Genomic DNA, 5,524 nt, shown 5'->3' with positions numbered 1-5,524 from the left:
CATGTTTTATATCACTGAGTATCACTATGAACAAACTTCTAATGGCGACCCCTGAGACCATTTGTCACCCCGTTACTCCCATTAAGAGAAAAAATGGAAGACAGTATCTTCAGTATTTCTATATATTTGTATCAATGACCTAGCAAAAAGCCTAAAGAATTTCTCTAGCAACAGCAGCCATGGGAAGATGTAGAAATACCAGGGGACATGAATAACAAAATACAATAAAAACACGTGTATTGACTGAATACTGTTTCATTTCACACTAATTTGAAAACCAAGAATATACAATAGTATGTTTTATACTACACCATCATTATAAAAGAAACTCATTTTTAAAATCCGAAACTATGTATTTTTTTATTTTTCACCTGGTTAACTTGCTGTTATCTTTACCTTTTTTTTTTAAATAAGTCAAATAAATTATATTTGTATTAAATACCATAATGAATCAATGAAAGAAATCTTTCTGGCTTGAACATTGTATGTGAAAAGAGGCTTTGAGACTAGTACTTGAACTCAGAACCTCTGGCTAACAGGGCCATTACTCTATAACCTTATGACCTAGATGGTGCTTTACAACCCACAGAATAGCCAAATTCTTCTATAATAAATACTCCTATAAAACATGACTTTTAGATAGTGCTTTACAAGCCACAGAATAGCCAAATTCTCCCATGATAAACAACCCTATTAAACCTGATCTTTAGATGGTACTTTACAAGCCACAAAATTGCCAAATTCTTCCATAATAAATAGTGCTATAAAACATGACATTTAGATAGTGATACTTTGTAAGCCGAATTCTCTCAGAGTAAACAACTACTGTAAGTTCCAAACTTACCTTACCTCAGATTAACTTAAAACACAAACATTACTCAATTAATAACCGACCAGAGCCGGTTTCTACGAAATGCACAACAGGTGTTTTGTCCCTTCTAGGGGAGAAGATATCATACAACGTCCTGTTTCAAAATTCCTGACATCTTTCTAGGATGGCAATGAATTTCAAGAACACCCTTTCGTAGTGGAAGGTGGAACGACACCAATCAACTTACGCCGGAAATTCTTTCATGATACATGAAAAAGATATACAAAAAATAACTCTCATCTTTCTAGATGAGCCATTAACTCCTCTTCTTATGTAAAGAACTACGTGAGCTATTGAAATACTAAGTTAAATTTTTCAACATATATATATTGTTTTTCAATTTTTCATGTTGAGACACAACGTTTCGTTGAACTCATGTTAACATTTGTGAATAAATAGAGTTGTTTAAACATTTGTTTAACAACAAGTAAAAGCTTGGAATGATCTATTCTTTCATTGGGGGTGTGTCTATGAGCCAGACTAGACTAGTGTCGGCTAATAATATGAAGAATTAAATTGTGGCGAAATGCTACAAGTTCTTCAAATACCTATAGAATGATAGGTTTATTTTTTGTGAGTGTAAAACACTTGAATATACCAGTTCGATCATGTTAACATTGTTCTAGTCCCCAGTGCCACAGCGGCATGTCTGCAGACTTACAACGCTAGAATCCGGGTTTCGATACCCGTGGTGGGCAGAGCACACATAGCCCATTGTGTAGCTTTGTGCTTAATTACAAACAAACAAACATTGTTCTATTTGCGATCCTGGTGACGAACGTATAAACTACAAAATCTCGGAAACAAGTACTTTTACCACAAAAAATTCAGTCAGAAAGAAAAAATTCACGTGAACTCGAGCTCGGCAGAGTATAAAATACCTTAGCAGTAATTCGAATCCTATGCAAAAATGAACAATGTATTATGTACAAGAGGAAAGAAAAGCACAGTTTAATTTGTATTTTAGTTTCAATCAATATTCTTCGACATTATTATTACAATATACGTACGACAATGTGTATCATAATGTATAACAATGAAGTATGAAGCAATGTGAACTATCAAACAAGGCCCGGCATGGCCAGGTGGTTAGGGCGCTCAACTCGCAATCTGCGGGTCGCGGGTTCGAATCCCCGTTACACCAAACATGTTCGCCCTTTCAGCCGTGGGGGCGTTATAATGTGACGGTCAATCCCACTATTCGTTGGTAAAATAGTAGTCCAAGAGTTGGCGGGGAGTGGTGATGACTAGCTGCCTTCACTTTAGTCTTACACTGCTAAATTAGGGACGGCTAGCGCAGATAGCCCTCGTGTAGCTTTGCGCGAAATTCAAAACAAACAAACAAAACTATTGTAGTCTTTTCATTTTTGCTCATTATGCATAGAATATGCACGCTTATTATTATTATTCAGAATTAGAAATGTCAAATGCTTAGCTTTATCCTGAAAATTATGTGTGTAATATTAGTAAATATTTGATGAATAGAGAAGAATGCATTGTATCTATAAAAAAATGATATTTTATACATAGCGTCAGAGTTATCGGTAATATAACACAGTATACACTACTACAGAGTTGTCGGTAATATAACACAGTATCTATTGCCTCAAACTTGTCCATAATATAACACAGTATGTATTACCTCAGACTTGTCGGTAATATAACACAGTATACTCAACTTCAGAGTTGTCGGTAATATAACACAGTATCTATTGCCTCAAACTTGTCCATAATATAACACACTATGTATTACCTCAGACTTGTCGGTAATATAACACAGTATCTATTGCCTCAGAATTGTCGGTAATATAACACAGTATGTATTACCTAAGACTTGTCGGTAATATAACACATAATTCATTGCTTGATACTTGTTGGCAAGTGCAGGAAATTAATATATGTAATGACGTATCCTAGTGGTAGCGTGCTGGAATGTGAATCCGAGGGCCCATTATTCGTGTCATGCTGCAGGGAGGGAAGAAAATATCGCTCTCCACACTTTGAGGCTGTGGGTGCAATATAATAATGGCATTCAAATCTTACCATTCCAATGGAGTAGCTCAAGAATTGTTGTTGACTCATTTTGAAATCAGGTACGACTAATTTAGAAAGTCCTTGTGTAGCTTCGCGCGAATATTCGAAACAATCGTTATTTAAAGTCATTTGAACGTTATATTTACTTTGGATTGTTATCAAGCCTGAGGACGCTACGTCAATTCTTTGTAGATTTTACAGACGTCATTAGGTAAGCAGAGAACGAACTCGAGGACTCTAAGGAATTCAGAGGGTTACTAACAGACAGATCACGTTCTGGGACCACACTTGAACGGTTCACAATCACAATCTTTGATGTACATTCCTCATTGACCTGAGACCATTTGACTTTGTTCATCAACGTCTCTGTACTTAATTCAGTTTCATTAGATCTAACATGTGAATAAAAGGTTATGAAACGTTAAGACACGAACTTAGAAACAGATATAAAATAAAGGGTCAAAGTTCAGAAGATTACTAAACTATTATTTGGTCATAGTAACAGAGAAAAGAAACTTCTCCTAACAACGTTTCTTTTGATGTATAACAACTTCGAGATTAAGCTATTTTATTTTCAAAATTCAGAAATTATTATGTTTAAAAATTGTTTATAAAAGTTTAATTACAAACTCTTAGTTTAACCCTAAGCTAGAATTCCATTAAAACCATCATGCCTTCCCCAAATCCTAACATGATTAAAATTTTAGGCAGCAGAAACCTCACTGTATTTAGTCGAAAACTGTCTATAACCTATATCACTGCTTGGGACCTGTCAGAAGGTATCTTTGTACCAAATCCCAGGTAAGATGGTTACCTACTACATGAATAGTTTTCGAAAATCCCAAATTGTATTTTCTCACTGAAATATTGAACAAAAGACAAAAATTCCAAAATCTCTGACGAATAAGATATTTATACTAAATCACACGTAAATATGGGTGACATATGGTAATTGACCCCTAAAATTATGGGTTTATTTTATTACCTCTGAAATGATTGTTTTTGTTTGTTTTTGAAATTCGCGCAAAGCTACACGAGAGCTATCTGCGCTTGCCGTCCACGATTTAACATTGAAAGATAGAGGGAAGGCAGTTATTCATCACCACATTATAACGTCTCCGCGGATGAAATGGCGAGCACGTTTGATTTGACGGGGATTCGAACCCGCCACCCTCAGATTGTGACTACTCTGAAATGAACAAAAATGTGCATATCCTACATTTTCGTATGTATGTGTATGGAAAACAAGTATGTTTGTACCAAATCTCATATATAGTGACCGAAATACGGAAGATAATTGTCAAGAAAACCATCAAATTTTGATTTTTGTGGCATTTTGACTCTCCTATAATTACTAAAAATGGTCAAGTCCACTATTTGTGTTTTTCGAGATATGAGACTTATAGCCCATGTAAATATGGCCGAGAAAGTAATAAAAAAAACCAACATTATGCTTTTTTGTGAGCTCTGACCCCCCATAAAGATTCAAAATGGGCAAACCCCACTATAAATTTGTTGGGGACCATCTTGAATAATGTAAATATGACTGCACAGAAGCCCAAAATATACATCTTGGGGTTGTTTGACTTTTGACTCCATAAAATCCTTAAAAAGGTCTAAATCAAAAAAGGCCTAGACATGAAGGAATGGTGGTCGATTGAAAAGTGTTTGAAAATAGAAGAAAAAAAAGGAAGAAACAACAGAAAAACAACATGTCATTCTACGGAGACATAAAGATAGTCATTAGCTGAATAGCTGATACCTCCCACCATCGGCTTCTTTTTAATTCACTTTGGATTCCTTTCTTTGCTTTACCTACTGTAAAACTTCTAAGCCTATCTGTTGCCGTCCTTAGTTTTGAACTCTCAACCAGAAAGAAAGTAACCGGTTAGTAGCACCAACCGCCATCTCTTGAGGTACTCTTTATCAACGAATATTGGGATTGACCGCCACATCGTAACATACCACAGTTGAAAGAGCGAACTATTCAGCGCTGCAGTTTTTGAGTCGAGCGCCCTAACCACCAGGTTATGTCAGGAATAGTTTGTTTTTGGTGTGTTGATACATATCGTTTGTTTGTGTGAATATTTTATGGTTATGTTTTCTTTTGTTCAAAAACAAAATTTTATTTTCGAAAATGGTAACCTTGACCTTCGACATTTCAACAGATGGACAATGAACTTTGGTTTTACTTGGAAGTAGTTTCAAAAAGTAACAATGGTGTCAAGTAACACCAACATTCTAATTATATGTCAATAAGGGGCATATATTAAATGACATAGAAAATTCCCGAGCTAAGTACGCTAGATTCAGGTCACTAAAATTTGCATTAAAGTTAGAAATACGGTACCCGTATTCCTCTTTGCCAGTTCATCAAACAAATTTCTAAATCGTTACCTCACATACAGGCCAAAAATTGAGTTCATTAAAACCCCACCAGGCGCGCTCAACCTTGGTAATCATTGAATTAGAGTACCTTCAATCTTCAACCAATCATTTCAAAGTTTTGAAATGAAGTATAAGATTGTAATCTCCTGAGGCAGCAAAGCATAGAACCGTTACTTTGTACCGTCAAGGAACACTAAAATCATATATGTATATATATATATATATATATAG

Source organism: Limulus polyphemus, unplaced genomic scaffold (genome assembly GCF_000517525.1).
Source record: "Limulus polyphemus unplaced genomic scaffold, Limulus_polyphemus-2.1.2 Scaffold3506, whole genome shotgun sequence".
Lineage (NCBI taxonomy): Eukaryota > Metazoa > Arthropoda > Merostomata > Xiphosura > Limulidae > Limulus > Limulus polyphemus.
The sequence above is the reverse complement of the archived record's forward strand: the minus strand, read 5'-3'. Positions refer to the sequence as shown.